General features: G+C 45.8%; 1 protein-coding gene across 1 annotated transcript in view; it reads right to left on the bottom strand.

Annotated features, from left to right (window-relative positions):
• Positions 1 to 18574, bottom strand: part of PIK3C2G (phosphatidylinositol-4-phosphate 3-kinase catalytic subunit type 2 gamma) — a 3221975-nt gene that overhangs the window by 2595275 nt on the left and 608126 nt on the right. The gene's annotated exons all lie outside the window — the stretch shown is intronic.

Below are 18574 nucleotides of genomic sequence, written 5' to 3'. Positions count from 1 at the left end.
TATACTGACGTCCTCTAGTTATTCGAACATGTAATGATATTTTGCAAAAGCCACTTTATATATATATTTTTTTAGGTCTGCGTAAATACTGTATCACTTCTATATCTTGCAATGGGAGTATGAAGAATAATTACTGGCACTGGTCAAATTTTCAAATAATTAGACACCAATATTATACCTCTGTCGTCTTGGTATTTTTCTATTTGGGAAAAAGGCACGGCTTACAAGAGAACCATATATATTTTTTTTCATCATGAAGTGTAATTTAATACAATTTCAACATGATGAAAACGAGGCTCATGGCGTTAACAGGAAAGGTGTTTATCCATCTATTTGAAGTGTAGAGTGGTCCTGCTTCCCTTATTTCAGAACCATGTAATGAAAACGTTGCACCATTATCACAACAAACATGAAAATAGACATTTACATAACTTATGTTTAGAAAAAAAAATGTACGCCTTTAACCGTTTCCGTAAAAGTCAAGTCGAATACACCATTACGAATACAATAGGCCTGAGAATTTACACAGGCTCAATAATTGTTCATAATTGCACAGAACGCGTCACTGCGAAATAATTATTTGAAACAATGCAGGCCATTGTTATGCAAAAGATTTTGGATTAAAGCGCTATATAAAAACAATAAATACAATACAATAAAAAATGAAAATGAAAAGGGAAAATGACCGCAGCAAAGCGTACGAGAAAATATGTATTAGGAAAATGTATACAGTTACAAGAAGAGAACAACTGGGGGTTTGGAAAATGTGTTCACACGTATAGGAAGAGATGTTCTTATTGTAATCCTACAGAACGTGGTATAAAATTGATCAGAAGCGCTCTGTAGTGATCATTTGAAAAAAAGTGGGGCGTACAAGTGCCCAGACATCGGCATATCATCCGGGGCTCAAGTCGAGGGTACACTGAGAGGACAGAGTCCACTCACTTTATTCAGAAGGTGGACTCAGCCCCCCACCCCCCAGCTAAAATGAGAAACATTGAATGTCATCTTTGAATTTATGAATTAAAGCCGACCTCAGGGATCAAACCACAGTGGCAGATTTGTAGGCGGGACACTACACCACTGCACTATATATAACCTGATGAAATGTAACCAAAAACTAAAGGTGAAATGTCCCATCTTGGTAATGCAATCCCAGGGAAAACCTTTTGGTTGGTTCTTGGAGTTTAAAGCATGCACACCTTTTAACATTTTCAAAAAAACTATTAGAAGAAAATATCCTCTCCGTTTTGTGTGTGTGTGTGTTGATTTCAAATGCCATTTGTCCTGTTCAATTTGGGTGGTTATGCAAAGCCAATTTAATGAAATGTGATTATTCACCTTGCTATGCTAATTTCTGGCAACGTCACATGCCATTGCATTTGGTGATGAGTCCCCCCACTTTAATTTTTAGGATTTGACCGCCTGGGACAGATTACAAAAACGTTGCACCGGTGCAAGTGTAATGTTTGCACTGTATTACACTAGGGCAAAGTTTGCCCTATTTTTAAAAATGCTGGGGCACATTAAAAACCATTGCACCTCGACAAGTGCAGTTTGGCATATTAAAAGCACCGGGGCTAAAATTGCCCTAGTGCTAAAAAGATACATTTTTGATGCATTTTTGCACCGGGGCAAAGTTTGCTCTAGTGCTAATACCATTCCGTATTGCATCTTTTTAGCACTAGGGCAATTTTAGCCCTGGTGCTTGTAATATGCCAACTGCGCTTGTCGAGGTGCAAGGTTTTTAATGTGTCCCAGTGTTTTTAAAAATAGGGCAAACTTTGCCCTAGTGCTAATACCGTGCAAACTTTGCACTTGCATCAGTGCAAAGTTTCTGTAATCTGGCCCCAGACGGGAAGCAGGTGCACTGAAGCACGCATTACTGCGCACTCCAGCGAGGATGGAACCTCCCTCCCTCCCTCCCTGCCCATGCCAGCAGAGGCTTCCTAAGGGGAACATTCGATCACGCAGGATTTTCATTTGTTTAAATTACTATTTGAATCGTGATTTCGTTGTTCGGCATGTTCCCGACAATGGACAACGAAGCAGAAGTCGTCCCTTGCGCCTTGATCACCATATGGCCCCCATATTCATATAATGCAAATACAAATCGCGGGAGGAAAAATAATTTAGGAGAGGAAGCAGAGGGTGTTTTTTCGTCCGTTAATTGTCATGCTATTAAGGTGCTCTGTAACAAGCTGGTTGGACTTGATTTCCCTTTCACAGACGTCGAGCAAATGCCGGCGCCTTTATAACTGCCTTTTACCCCTAATTGCCTTCCAGTTACGCGATCGGTGGGTATTGTTTTTTTAGAGTGATTTATAAAATAATCTGTTATTTATGTAGCTTTTGCCAGTCTTGGAAGCAAGACCACACAGAGCAACAGAGGTTCGAATCCCGGATTCGCGCTTAGAAACTTAATCAGGTACGGTATTAGGCGTGTTATAAAAATACCAATTAAATAAATAACGAGTTGTACATATTGTATTTGAATGTACAATTATTATCATCCAAACAAAATGATCACTTTTTTAAAAACCTCCTAAGGACGAGTTGGCCTTATCAAAATCAAACCTTCAAACAGAGCTCAGCAGCATGCACTTAAGCAGCTGAGCTACTTTACTGGACAGTATCCATTTCATGAGCATGTGCGAGCTATGTGTATGCCTGTCATACTTTTCTGTACCCAAGCACATGCTTGTCGTGACTTACTGCACAGTTCGGGTTTCAGGGATTCCAAAAGTATTTCGGCAGCACAACAGTGCGCTGCCTACAAAGCTACCAAAAAGATTAATTTAAGAAGGGAGAACTTGGCAGAGGCAAACGTCACCGTGGGTGTTGTGCCCTGGTATGACCGGCTCATGGACTTCAATAACACCACAGAGCGGTCGGTGTGACAACTTCTTAGTCCTTTAATCACTGGAATTAGCTTGCCTGCAGGAAACGCACACATCACGTGTTTTCCTGCCAGGCACGTGATAAAACTTAGAAAGGGGGCACAGAGCCCATGCACAACTAGAACGCCACACCCCCCCCCCACATAAACCATAACATACAGTTACTCATTCAATTTCTTCAATCCACCTCTTAGGTCGACGCACAACCCGCTTAGATGGATTATGGCTACAGGGTGGGTTTATTGTTTCATATTCACTGTCGTCAACGGTGTCCACGTCACCGTCCATGTAGTTGGAACAGAAATCAGGCACATCATCGCTGATTCCGTCCTCTGGTGATGTCTCTTGAGCGAGAGGCGGACCAACCTTCTTCCGGGGCCAGGCCCGGCACATGAGGCACACACATGCAGATTTTGCTGTTGAACATGAGTTCTGAGGGACAGACCCATGTGGTGCTGTGTGGGTTGTTCCGGTAATCCCTCCGTAGCACACAGATGGCTTGCATGAACGACCCATTTGAAATAGTACATACTTGCAGCGTGTGTTCGATGTTAGCCATGATTCATTCGACTGTCCCATTTGCCTAAGATCACAGCGATGTCATTTTCCTGTGTTGGAATCCTAGGTGCTTTGCAAATACGGCGAATTGCTGGCCACTAAATGGGGGACCATTGTCCATGTTTACCACAGAGCAGACACCATAGTCTGCAAAGGCCTTGTCAAGTGTGGGGATGATGGTATGTGCACTCATGGCCGATACCAAATGAACCTCCGGGTATCGTGACATCCCATCACTGCCTAGCAGTATGTATTTCCTATTAGCCAATTACCCCAACAGGTAAATTGCCACTTTGTCCCACACATTCAGCGGCATGGTATACATTTGTAAAGGTTGAAGGAACGTACAGAGCACCATGGCCTTGCCTTTCAGGCAGTCCTTCAAGGCCTCCTGTATCTTTGAATCCATGCTGGGAAACTACACCTTGGTCCTCAGCTGGCACTTGGTAGACACAATTGCTCTGTGACCCTCATGTGCGAGTTCAATGATGCAGTCTTGCAAGGAGAGGGCAATGACTATTCTGTTTTCTTTAAGGATTAAACCTTGCGGCAACGTGGACAGCACATCCCTCATGAGCATGAACATATGCATTTTCTTCTGTTGGTCGCTGTTGAGCCCGGCCTCTGTGCGCACTGTGGTACGCCATCGTCCTGCGAGAATGTTCTCCTCCACCTGTGGCAACAGTTCATCTTTCTCAGTTTCCTGGACAATTTCTTGAATCGTCAACACCAAGGCAAGTGCCATGTTCACCAGGTAGTTGACATAATAGTCTGCCTTGCAGTTTTAAGCTTCCACGGCCGATGGGAGCAGAAAACGGGAGAGGAAACCCACCGGATTGTTCTTCTTGTCAGTTTTGTGCACAATGTCAAAGGAATACTTCTGTAGACAGAGGTCCCACCGTGCAATTCTGGGGGGCATTTTTGCATTAGCTTGCCATAGATGGGGAGTGCCTGATGATTGGTTAAAATGGTGAATTTCTTTCCATACAGGTGTGAGATGTCTTAACCCACTTATCCAAGCCCTGCAACAGTACTGTGCATTGCTGGCAGCAGAAACATCAGAATGGCCACTGGAAAGCATGCTGCTCGCTCAAAACCAGCCAAAAATGCACAGTAAAAATCTGAAAGATAGGCTGCCATCCACTGTTGCCTACCTTAGGGAGCACGGGAGATCACTGCCTAAAACCACCATTGGGCCATCCACAAAGCAGCCTGAAACCACATGGAAAAAGCTATGCAGATTGCCAAAAGCAACACAGAGCTGTTTGGGAATACATTTTCTTGATTGTCAAAATGTGCTAAAATCATGGCTCACAAATCACCAAAAAGATCCAACCTTCTTGTTGGGTGTTGCACATTTTTCTACTGCAAGAATCCACATCAATACAATGTCAGCAAAAATCATATGTTCTCTGAACCAAATCCTATTTTAAAGCTACTGGCCCTCATTACAAGTCAGGCGTTAAGGGTTTAACGGCGCCGTCGGCGCCGTTAACCCTTAACGCCTGATTACAAGTGTCCCTTTGCGGGTTGGGGTTTTACGCCTGCTTTTAGCAGGCGTTAAAAATCCAACCCGCAAAGGGACTTTGGAGTTAATTACAGCACCGTAATTTTCGGTGCCGTAATTAGCGCCTTCCCCATTCCCATTATGCCTTATGGGGGCAAAAATGAGAATGGGGAAGGGGCCATGGTGAATGGGGAATTACCGCCCCGCCAACCTTCGAATGGGGCGGTAATTCCGCCATCCACCATGGCGGAATTGTAACCTTAGCGACATGGACCATGGTGCTAATAGCACCATGGTCCTCCGCCAAGGTTGTAATGAGGGCCACTGATGTAAAGACAGCTGTCAAAAATGGGTGCAACACTGGTACTCACCACTACCAGAAGCCGGCGTTTTAAAACCATATTCTTTGAAAAACTGAACAACTGAACCCAAACTATGCCAAAGAAGAGAATTCTATCAAAATGCCATATAGAGTGCCACACCGTGATGTCATTGTTGAAAAAGACTTGATTTAAAGATATGTTGCTTATTGTGAGTTTATAAATGTATTTTCTTTTACAAGGAACTAAGTTGCAATTGACTAGAAGGCAATCTGATTTAGTTAAAACTTCAAGAGGCCCTTCTGTCCCTGGGAACCCTTCACACCTGGGCCTTCCCACCAACAGGAGAGGATGTTGCAGGGACATGTTAATCAAAAGGGAGGAGATTCCTCTGCTGGCAGGAGGAAAGAGACAATAGAGTCTTTCAACTGAATGGAAAATTCTAATTTGGGTGTGACTGGTCAACAACTGCTCTAGCAGGAAGGCAGGCCATGTGACCATCTGACTCCCCCAGCTCTGGGGGCGGACCAGACTGGGATGTGGATTTAACATTGCACCAAATATATGTTTAAGGAAAATGGTTCTAAAATATTGTAACAAGCTGACAAAAAATATGAAACTTTGGGATTCTTAAAATGAAAAATTCACTCACAATTTAAGACTAAGCTGGACGTCGTGCGATGTTCTGAGACCCAACTCCGGGATTTATTAATATTGCAGCTGTAGTGGTTTTGTTATGAACATAAGAACTTACAGTAATATGCTCAGAGAGGGTGTGTATGTCTGTGTAAAATTTGGTGCAGAACCAATATTGCAAAACCCGCCAAAAGTGTGAATAAGTTGTCATTTCTGAACCCAAGCTCGTAGGAACATGGGACTTGAACAGAGATGTATCTTAAATAATTTGTGATGTGTGTATGTATTATGAACAACTTGTGTATCTGGGAAATATGTTTTTGAGAAAAAATGATTTTCCATGTAAAAGCAAAAGGGAGGGATTTGTTTTGGACTATAAACATAGCATCATGATGACACCTCATGACACACTGATCCTGTCACCAGTCACGCGACTGTAAATCCTCTAACCTATCAAATCCTTAGCGGGTTGGGCATGTAGAATCAGCCCCCACACCCAATTTGAAAACACATAAAAAGAGACTGCTTAGGACAGATAGGACACATTCTTTCCACTCTTCAACCGATTTCTTGGCGCAGCACCCTGACGGAAGACTCCAGAATCCATATAGATCCAGAGACCAGAACTTGGAATCCAGACTCCAGAACTTTGAAGCAGAGGTATAATTCACAAGCTGAACCCTTCTCTGCAGGCCTTCAGAATCTTTTGCAACCTGATTCTAACCCCTAAACTCCACAGGGGCTCTCACCTTTAACAGCCGGGCTGAGCTGTTCTATTCTAGCTAAGAACCCTGTGCTAGAACCAAGATCCAGAGAAAGCAGAGTTGTATCCAGGACCCACTTGATCCAGTCTAAGAGGCCGCACAGACTGCCGTGCAATGCTGAATGCAGACCCAGTGCCTGAGACCTGTCCGGTGGCGAGAGAACCGCAGCCCAATCCCTTGACCAGATCTTGACGGGGCCCATTTCCATACCAATCCAAAACTAGGAGTGAGTATCTAGTCTAGAACTGTTCTGAACCAATCTTTTAGTTTAAAGTAATCCTCTTCCATTCATTTCAACCTATCCAGAACTACATTATAGAATCCTGTGTTCATCCTGTTGATTCCAAATCTGTAAAGCGCCATCTGTCATTCTAAAATATTGACTTTATTTCTGCAAAACTGCACTTCCTAGAAGCGAAATTTAACTGTCATTGTAAAGCTAAGAAACTAAGCTTTCCAACAAACCCAATTCATTATAGTTTTTCCATAATTGCGATTTACGCACGCGGAAAAATTGCTGCGAATTGCAATTTAGCTCCATTTCACCACTTGTAAAAATAGCTGTTTCTTCTTTGCAACTGCTGAATTTTGTTTCCAATTTGATAATCATTCATGAATCATTGCTAGTGTTGACCTGAACCAATCTCAAGTAACTATAACTCATCCTGAATCTCTTTTAGTGAATTAAAATCAATTTAGCAGATTTTCCCATCCATTGCAATCACATTCAAAAGCGTTTTGACCTGTGTTTTAAAATCATACCTGTTTCTCTAAGCTTGCTGGGGGGAACTGGAATTGAACTGCATTTTTGATTGTATTCCTGAAACCTGTGTGCCCTCATTTCCATCTCTTCATATTGCATAGGGGGGGGGAGTGGGTAGTCACAAGGGAAAAAGTGATCATATTATCTTTTGATTGAAATCATATCAAGTTCTTTCTGTGATGCATTCTTTCCCATTATTGTCTTTCCTTGAATTACATAAAGTATTCTCTGCTACAGTATCCTCCATTTTCATACTCCTAAGTGATTAAAGAGAGTGTCAATTTTGTAATATTACCCATTGTTGATTACCGTCCATATTCATAAGTGTGCTATTCAGATATTATTTGGTTTATAAAGTGTGATATTTATATATTGTTTAATTCTTTAAATACATTTTTTAATTTGCAAAACAAACATACTTCTTGGCTCAGTGAGGTCAGGGGGATTCAAAGAGAGCGGTGTTATATACGGGTTCATCATCCAGATTTAAAGAACTTTGACATAAAAATATATCAAAAAGGGCTTCCATTGGGCATCCCAGACTAGGCATTGACTTAGTTGGAGTGCTGCATTGAAATCACTTACAGATTGGGGGCTCGGTAGCTGGGGATTCTGGATTAGATCTACTATTAGATCTAGATGAAGGCCAAGATCTGGCAAATAGGCAACTGATGGCATTAGAGAAGGCCCAATCTGACCTTGACTCTTCTGAGCAGAGGCTGCAGAGGAGCCAGGAGTCAGAAAACGAAAGTAGGCAGTATATCATTAAAATCAAAGAGGACATGGGTATCCTGCAACAGGAAAGGGCAGACCAGGATACTAGAATTCTGGCCTTGCAGAAGGAGTATCAAGAAGGTTTGGACTCTCTACTGCAGAGCCAGAAAAATCTGGAGCAACAACTGGATTTCAATAGGGTATGCGCAGAGCAGGTAGTCACCCGGCAAAGCCACCTAGATAGAGTGAAGGCAGAGAGCAATAAACTGATTTTGAAAGACCTGGATACCCAGGCGGAGTTTGATGAGGAGCGCCAGAAAGCTGGTGCCCTTCAAAGGCAGAGGAACAACCTTGTGGCACAGAGGCAGGATCTTACTCAGGAAAGGGATACCTTAGGCCAGGAAGTCTGTCACTTAAAAGGGAAGCTGGAGGAAAATCACCTGGCACTCCAGGGACTGGGTGACCTCCAAAAAGAGCATCAAAACTTGTTGGAGCACACCAGGAGGGTGGAAGATGCTCAGGCAAGAAAGGAGCAGGCCAGTAGGGATGGGACTCAGGAGGTAACCCTCCTGCAGCAAAGACTGGCCCAGTACTCCAGGACCAACCAGGAAGCACAGAGAGAGAATGAGGCTCTCTGTCAGCACAATGATAGGCTCCAGCAACAGGTAGCCATGCACGAGAGACTGACAGAGTCTAGTAAGGCCTTGATTGAGGAATTGAAAGCACAGGCTCTTGCATGGCAACAGGGAGCAGGGCTGATAGAGATGAGGTTCGCTCGGATAGGAAAACACCTGAGCATAACCTCAGGAGCCCTAGTACCAGAGGCCTCCATCTCTCCCAGTCCCTGGACTCTGCCACCCCCAAGTCCCCTGGCGCACATGAGCCCAGGGCCACAGGGATGGCAGATTACTATCCAGTCAGAAGCATGGGGCTCATAGGCCAGTACTCCCAGGAATGGATGGGCGGGCATCCGGGTATGGGCACCCAAGTACAGTGCAATTTAGTGGGGAACCCCGGGAGAGTAGGCCCACTAAGGGCATCCTGAAACCCTCTGCCCAGTTAGGTCAGTTGGGGGGGGTACCCATCAAATCCTGGTAGCAAGGAGGAATCTGAACACTCCTCTGTGCATCCTGGGACACAAGAGACCAGGTCCCCACATTTTGCCAGCCATTCCCAGGCTCGCAGAATCCGGGAAAACCTGGAAGATAAGATGGGCATCTCTGGGAGCAGTGCCTCTAAGTCAGAGGATGAATGGACCAGGGTTACCCGAACCAAGAAGGCCAATAAGGCAAAACGGGCCTTGCTTAAGGACCCCTTAAAACAGATTAAGGCCATAAGGAGTGTCATCACGCCTTATCACAAAAACGCCAAGTATTCTGTTTGGGGACACTTGGATCTCTTTGAGCAAATGATGGAGACATTCCATTTGAAAGACAGCAGTAGGTGCATTCAGTACGTAAAATGGACATTCTCCCCAGAATACTCCAGTTTCTTTGCGGGGCTGGAGGACCAAAACCATTCAAGATGGTCCACATATAGGGCAGCCATCTTAAAGCACTTTTCTGTTCATAGAAATCCACAAGAGGTTCGCAAGGCAGCCTACAATTTGCAATGTGGGGAGGATCAGGCCCCACAAGAATTTGTGCAGGAGTTGAAGCGTGCCTTTGCGCAGACCACCAAAAGGGTGCGCACGGACAGTAAAGAATTTGTTAACACGTTTTTCCATGCCTTGCCCAAATACATCATGACCCAGCTAGTGAGAGATTTTCGTGAGAAAAGATCATTAGACTGGGTCACTGAACAGGCCACCCGAATCTATGAGGTGCAGAAGCCCATAGAAAATAAAAATAATGCCCAGAAAAGCCCCAAACCGACTAGCACCCCTGCTGCTGCCAAGGTGGCAGAGGTAAAGGTTGGCCCCATTTTAGATTTGGAGATGGAGGGGCCTAAAAACCTGCCTGCACAGAATAATTCCAATCCCAGAAGGCCCTTGGGCCAGTCACAGACAGGGAGCCAAGGAGGTAGTCCCACAAATGGGGTCCCTCACTCCCCTGACTATGTAAGTCCCCGCTACAAGGGAAACTGACCCATCCTGGGTTATGTGTGGACTCCTCCAGCCCAAGGGAGGGATCCAACCAAGCACCTAACCCAGGGAACTTCCCTCCTAACTTCCCACAGGAGGGCGGAAATTCACCAAATCCTGGGCAGACTTTTTCCCCAGGTATCCACAAAATTTCCAACCCCAAAATCATCCATCCTTCTTTCCCTGAGTCCAGACCACCTAATCCGGGAGAGGGGAGGTCAAGGGTGGAGGGGTACCCAAATCTTCCCAACCCGGGGTACTACCAGAGAAGGGATAGCTACCCTTCCCGGGATCAGCCCAGGGGAGAAAACAGAACCCCGTATCAGCCTGAGCGGGTTTCACAGTTAGAGCGGCAGGTCCAAAATATGGCAGAGGATCTGGGTCACATGCTGAGGGCTCAGCAGAACCCTCAGATGAGCATGCCGGCACAGAATGCCCCAAACTCTGGACCTGGTGCTCCAGAACAATGACGGGGGCAGCTACCCGACAACTCACTGGTTCCCAGGGAGGAGGCACAAGGGGAAGGGGGTGTAAAGCCTTGGAGGAAGCTTCCTTCCCCACTTGTAAACAGCCCCTGGAAACCCAGGAACCTGAAACAAAATATCCTACCACTGAAAGTCTGCCACCCGAGGAGCAGAGGGGGAGTAGGAGAAACAAAGGACCCAAACAGACCCATTTTTTGGAGGAGGTACAGATCTTCCAATTTGAAGGGGAGGGATCCTCAGAGGATCCTGGGAAAAGAATCTTCTCCTTCGGAGATGGGGTAACTCCTCCCAAAGAAAAATGGGTCCCAAGGGACTCACATCCAGACTGGGTAGATGTGGGGACTGAGCTAGCACCGCCCATCATGCCATCCCAGAACCAACAGCATCAAAATCATCTGGTTCTAACCTATCCTGGTGACTGCCTCCAAAAAGGGTGGGCGGCCCAGAACCAGAACCAGGGAACTCAAAACTTCTCCTATCTCCAGTTGCCAACTTTTTCTTTCAGATTCCCAAGACTCCCCACAGATTTCTGCCTAAATTTCGTCTCTCTCCATGTCCAAAACCAGAAAGTTAGCCCACCAGTTGTCCAAAAATGTGCATTATCTGTACCCCCCTGCGGAGAAGGAGGGAAGATCCTTATGCCCCGGTATAAGTACAGGGGCAGGGTACAATTTTGGCACTGGTGGACACTGGATCCCAAGCTACCCTTCTGTCCAAAAGAGCCTTTGATGAACTAAATTCAGGAAGGGGGGAGAATTACCAAATCCCTCTCACCTCTCTTCCTGGACAACTTCAGAACGTTGACGGGAAGGAAATTCCTGTCGAGGGGACTGCGGATCTGGACATTAAAATTGGGCGACACAAGGTGAAACACCCAGTCATAGTAGTGACTCCAGAGGGCACCCCTTGTTTACTAGGGAATGACCTCCTGAGCTCCTGAGAAGGTTGTCACCCCTAATAGATTGCGTAAAAAAGGTCCTCTGGAACCAGACTAGCCGACCAATAAAATTAAAACAGAGTGTCAACCATGTTAGTTTAAACGGCACATGCCACATGGTTGAACAAAAATCTGACCAAGCAGAATTTCACTTCCAGAACAACCAAATTCCAGACGTGACAGTAATAGCAGTATGACAACAAACTGGTGATGGGGGGTCCTCTCTATTTCTGAAAATCAACCTTCCTTCCAGTTTAAGATGGTATTCCACACTGAAAGGAAACACTCTGAAATTCTTTACCAATTCACAATCAGACATTCCCACTCCTATAGTCCAGAAAGATGAGAAATCAGCTCAGAGCCTGGCTAATATTCAGCAAATTGGAGAGCAGTTGTTCATCCTTGTTCAGTTAAATGATGGGAAGGACTCTGTTCTCGCCCGAGTGTGTGTGAACAACGGTAAGAGCTTCATCAGCGAAGCCATGTTCCGCCAACTCCCAAAAGATACAGCCATTCCCACATTCAAACTGATAGACACATGGGAAATAGATCTGGAAGCTCCCAATTCCAAACATCTCCTGCCAAGCAGGTGTATGCTCAAAATCTCCATTGGCAACAAGAGCATAGTCCATAATTGTTGGGTTGTGCGAGACGTCACTGCTGCCACTTAGGCAGTGACATTCTCAATCGCTTTGCCATTAGTTTGGACCTAATAAACTTCAAAGCTTGGTCCCGATTAGTGGATAATCCCCTGGGCTTTGATGACCAAGAGAAAGCATTTAGGTCAGATCAATTGCTACCTTATGCAGTTGAAACTCAGATTGGAGAGGAAGTCACCATCCCAGAAAGGACCCGACAATTCTCCCTGGAAGTGAAAGTTAAAAGAGGACAAAAATAGAAAAACCCTGATGCTTTTATTCATCTAAATGCTTCTCTCCAACAGCAAGGGTTGGGGTTAAACCCAACACCATTAGTCAATATAGAACATGACACCATTCCAATAGAGGTGGATAGCAGCGACTTAAAGAGTATCACTCTAGCCGCAGGCACCATTATTGGAATGGTGGTTGATGACTGACATTTTTCCATTGATTTAGGAAATTAACTGTTAGGACCAATCCTCAAGGACTGTTTTGACAGTGACAGTGATGACAATACAACACCAGACAGGATCTTTACCCGGCATGGGGGGAATTTCCTGGTGTACACTTCCTGCCCTTATGGTAAGGAAGATGTGACTTGTGATTTTAGGAGGGATGAGGTGATTTTTCAGGTCCAGGAGGGCTGCCTTTCCCACCTGAAGCCGCCAGTCCAAATCAGCACTCTGACCAGGGACTTCTCGACCCAGCTGGAGGAGGCCGCTGAGATAGCGAAACCAGAAGTCTTTCCAGGCTTCAGGCAGATGGTTGAAGAGAGAGTCAACCTAGCGGATGCCTGTGTGACTCTGGAGCAGAAGCAAAAGCTGAAACAAGTTTTCTTGGATTTTCAAGATCTCTTTGCGGTGGACTCATATGACTGTGGTCGCACTGACATCCACACAACAACTGTCATGATGCCTACTCCCGGGAAGCCAGTTCAGGGCCAGCGTCCCCGAAAGCAGACATCATGTCCCCAGGGAGGGACCCAGCAACCCCTTATAGGGGCTCTTTGGACATTGTCCTGGTGCCTTTGGCGCCAGGCTCATAGAAGGCATCAGTCCTGGCACCATAGGCGCCAGGCTCATTATGGGAGTGCTTGGATGGACTTACCTGATGCAGACCATGCTGCCGGATCCAGACCTCTTTGAGGTCTGAAAGGGACTATTTTACCTATGGGACTATTTTACCACTCGGGCGTGGCTGAGGAAGAATACTTACCTGGAACTACTTTGGGGGCTATTTAAACCACGCCCAGACAGCAGCTCACGCTTCGCGTTGTTCTGAATCTAGCAGCTGGACGCTCACCGTGTCTGCTCCTGCATCCTGGCTCCAGCCACGCCCGCCTGCAACCTGGAACACCTGAAAAGGAAGGAAAGGAGAGAAAGGAGAATAATTGAACTTTACCTACCTCCATCCGGAGTCCGGAACCATCACTCCGACGATCCTGAGAAAAGACATTATTTTTAGAAGCGCATCGCATCGCTTGCTGCAGCGCCGCGTTCCACTCACCTTCACGAGGCCCCCTCGGGCTCTTCAGTCACCATTGGCACCATCCGTCACCTTTCAGTGCCTAAGGAGAAAAAGAGACAAAACAAAGGTGAGCGAAGGAACAGATTGAGGAAGGCCTGATTCTTCCACCTTAAGATTTACCTGATTTTTGTTGGGACAATCTTTCCACACCTCGGGTCGGCGCCACTTCTTTGGCACTGCCGTACCCCAGTCCCTAAGGGGAAAAAAAGAGACAAAACAAAGGTGAGCGAAGGAACAGATCGGGAAAGGCCTGATTCTTCCACCTTAAGACTTACCTGATTATTGTTGGGACAATCTTTCCTCACCTCGGGTCAGCGCCGCTTCTTTGGCACTTCCGTACCCCGGCCCCTAAGGGGAAAAAGACACACGCATTAGTGGGTGAAAGCAAGATCACCAAGGGAACCATCCATCAAAAAGACTCACCAGAGTTACCTTCGGCGAATCCATTCCTCTCCGCGGATTCTTCATCCTACATCTGAAATAGAGAAAAGGACAACGGACAATTAAGGCTTGAACTTTTGCAACTGAATACTTACGGCCTCATATCGGAGAAGTCAAGCGGAGTTGAATACTCACCAAACCCGAGATCCAGTGAAGTAACTGGAAATCAACGCGCCCCTGCATCGGAAGCAGGATGGAGAGCTCGTCCTTTCAGAGTCTAAGGTGGGACTCTATGGGGAATCGCGGAGGGGGTTCGAGGAGTGTGAGAGGGGGAAGGAGGGAATCCGACACATTATCCAGCAGACAGTTAATCCCCTTTTCCATCTACAGAAGGATTCTTCTACGGGCCAGAGAGGCGAGGTTTGGGGGTCCGGTCCAGTCCATCTTCCGAGTCCTGCGCATCACCTTAGAAGAGGTCATAGCAGTCCAGAACAGATCGGCGCCTCCGTGGGAATCAGGTGAGCGTTACAGAACGCGAAGCCTACCTACAATTTCCCACCGGGCGCTATGGAGACTTCCGAGACAGACCAGCTGGCCCAGCTATTGGGGGAATTACGGGCTGAAGTTCCTACCGCTCGCCAGGAGACGAATGCCCTCAGGAGAGAGTTAATTGTATCTAAAGAATGAACTGATGATCTTGCCAGACAGCTATTACAAGGTCAGGCTGGTCAAACTCCTTTACCAGGTTCTGGGGGTAATTCCGCCCCAGTGGTTTCTAACAACCCCGTGCAAATTAATCTACCTGGAAATATGCCACTGGCCCCACCGGATCGTTTTGCCGGGGACCCCAAAAGGTTCGCCGTATTCATGAATCAATGTCGATTGGACTTCCTCTGCAGACCTGGGGCCTTCCCTAACGACCAAACCAAGGTCGCTTTTGTACTATCATATCTCAGCGGCTGTGCTGCAGATTGGTCAGTTCCACTGGTTACTCAAGATGACCCAATTCTTCGGAACTTTCAAGCCTTCCAGACAAGCATGGAAATACTTTTTGCGCGGCATTCTCAGGGACAGGCCCTGGACAACGAGCTTCTATCCCTACGACAGGGTAACCAGGACCTCTTAGCCTATATCTCGACCTTCAATAGGTTAATTGTAGAGACTGGATGGCCGGAGGATAAAAGAATCACCTTATTCCATCGAGGTCTACGTGGAGAACCTAAGGATGTCCTGGCCCAGGTCGTAAATCCACCCCAAGACTGCTCTGAATATATAGACTTGGTGGTCCAATTAGATCACAGGCTTCAAAAGAGAAAGGCAGATCGGTCCAAGTTTGAGACTCGGGTTTTGGTCAAAACCCATATTAACCCTAAGGGTTTCGATGTTACTGAACCTATGCAAATTGGAGGGGTTAAAGGACCTTTTACTCAAAAAGCGCGTGAACGAAGACAGCAAATGCAATTATGCCTTTATTGTGGGGCTTCTGGACACTTTTTACGAGATTGCCCTATAAAACCGTCTAAGAAGGCGGTAGGAGTCGCTGATAAGAACCTGATGGAATCTGAGTCGGGAAATGACCACGCCCAACAAGCTTAGGGGTGCGCTTGCCGAGCTTAAAAACGAACTCTCTGACCTCGCATTTCATCATGCCATGGTCCTCGTAAATCCGAAGCAGCCTGGGCGGTTACATGCAATTAAGGCATACATCGATAGTGGGGCTATAGGAAACTATGTGGATCGTGAATTGGCTTCCAGGATCAACCTCCCTCTTTGCCCTAAAACCAGTAAGGATCTCATCACCACAGTGGATGGGACCGAAATCGCCTCTGGGCCGGTAACACACTCCACTACTGAAGTGACATTGTTGGGTCAAGACGGACATCGGGAGGCAATTGTGTTTGATGTAATCAAGGCTCTGCAATTTCAAGTAATTCTAGGAATCCCTTGGTTGGAAACACATAATCCTCGAATTGACTGGCGAGCAAAGAGGATAACCTTTCCAGATTGTGCACAAACCTGTTATCCAAGAAATCCAAATATTGGCCTAGCTACAGTAACCCCTGTCATTTTGCAAATACTGCCAGAATACCAAGAATTTCAAGACGTCTTCCAAAAGGAACAGGCCAACACTCTACCGCCTCATAAGTCGTACGATTGCCAAATCGATCTTTTGCCCGGTGCACAACCCCCTTGCAGCAGGATCTATGCCCTTACCGAACCCGAGAATCTTCATTTACGACAATATCTAGATCAGTACCTAGCCAATGGTTTTATTCGCCCATTTAAGTCTCCTGCATCCTTGGCTTTATTCTTCGTGCCTAAAAAAGAAGGCGACCTCAGAACTTGTATTGACTACCGCGCATTGAACCAGATAACTGTTAAAAACCGATACCCTTTGCCTCTGATCCCTGAACTCCTTGACCAGGTGAAGGATGCCTGCATATACACCAAGTTAGATCTCCGGGGGGCCTACCATCTGGTGCGAATAAAGGAAGGCGATGAATGGAAAACTGCCTTCTGCACCAAATATGGGTTATTCGAGTACCAGGTGATGCCTTTCGGATTGTGCAATGCACCGGCTGCCTTCCAATACTTCATGAACAATGTCTTTCGGGAACTCATCGACGTTTGTGTTGTCGTATATATCGATGACATTCTTGTGTACTCCTCTTCGGAATCTGATCATAGAAAACATGTCAGGGCAGTTCTCGAGAAATTGCGCCAACACAAACTATTTGCTAAACTTGCAAAAATGTGTTTTCCATGCCACGGAAGTCGAGTTTCTTGGTTTCATCCTGACACCTAAAGGAGTCCGTATGGACTCACGAAAAGTAAATGCTATCCTCAAATGGCCATCGCCTAGCTCCGTGAAAGGTGTTCAAAGCATGCTTGGCTTTGCCAATTTTTATCGCAGGTTTATCCCGGAATTTTCTCGTGTTGTTCAACCCATCACTGCGCTCTTAAGGAAAAATAAACGTTTTGAATGGTCTGAAGAAGCCGAGCAGGCCTTTCAGGAACTAAAAGTTAAATTTACCTCTGCACCTGTATTGAAGCACCCGCGCCCAGATCTCCCTTATGTCGTCGAAACTGACGCATCCAGCCTAGCCATGGGAGCTGTCCTGTCTCAAAGAGATCCCGAAACTAACCAACTGCATCCCGTTGCATTTTGGTCCAGAAAAATCTCGACAACCGAGGTTAACTACACAATCACTGACAAAGAACTGTTAGCCATTAAATCCGCCTTTAAAGCCTGGCGGCATTATCTGCTTGGCGCTAGACATACCATCACGGTGATCACCGACCACAGGAACTTACAGTATTTAAAGACCGCCAAGGCTCAGTCATCTCGACAGCTCCGTTGGGCTTTGTTTTTTGCGGAATTCGATTTTGTAATCAACTACCGTCCTGGCTGTAAGAATGGCAAAGCGGACGCTCTATCCCGAATAGGAATGGGAGAAACTGATACTAACTCAGAACCTGTACCGATAATTCCCGAACACAGAATTTTGGGCATGACTTCTTTACAAACGCTTGAAGACATTCAAGCTAGAGTTAAACAACTCCTGGACCCTACGGACTTACAGGATTGGGTACAAAAGGGATCTGACTTTACTATAAATAATGATTTACCTTATTTCCAAGGGCGCTTATTTCTGCCACACAAGGAATTACAAGAGCTCGTTATTTCTCGTTATCATGATACACTAATAGAGGGGCAACCCGGTATTGCCAAGACGGAAGAAAAGGTGAAACGACAATTCTGGTGGCCTTCTTGGCGAAAAGATGTTAAATCATTTGTGATGTCCTGTGGTGTTTGCGCCCAAAATAAAGGCCAAAAGAAAAGACCAGCCGGTCTCCTTCAACCTTTAGACATTCCGCCAGCACCTTGGCACACCCTGTCATTGGATTTTATTACGGACTTACCTCCTTGTTCAGGATATAACACTATTCTTGTTATTGTGGATTTATTTTCCAAAATGGCCCACTTCATTCCATTGAAAGGTTTACCTTCAGCTTCAGTTCTAGCCAAAGAATTCCTTGAAAATATTGTTTGTTTACATGGATTCCCGTCTGTACTAATCTCAGACCGGGGAAGCCAATTAATTTCCCACTTTTGGCGTAGATGTTGTCAATTGGCACAAATCGATGTAAAATTATCGACTAGTCACCACCCTCAGACCGATGGTCAAACAGAGAGGACGAATCAGACCCTTGAGCAATATTTACGGTGTATGTTGCAGCAATCTGAAAGTAACTGGAAAGACATTCTTTGGATAGCCGAATATGCATATAATAATTCGGTACACTCTGGAACTGGGCAAAGTCCTTTCTATACTTTATATGGGCATTACCCTTGA

The sequence above is a fragment of the Ambystoma mexicanum genome, chromosome 12 (genome assembly GCF_040938575.1).
Source record: "Ambystoma mexicanum isolate Mex_15411 chromosome 12, UKY_AmexF1_1, whole genome shotgun sequence".
In the NCBI taxonomy this organism is placed as follows: domain Eukaryota; kingdom Metazoa; phylum Chordata; class Amphibia; order Caudata; family Ambystomatidae; genus Ambystoma; species Ambystoma mexicanum.
This window is presented reverse-complemented; position numbering and strand designations above follow the sequence as displayed.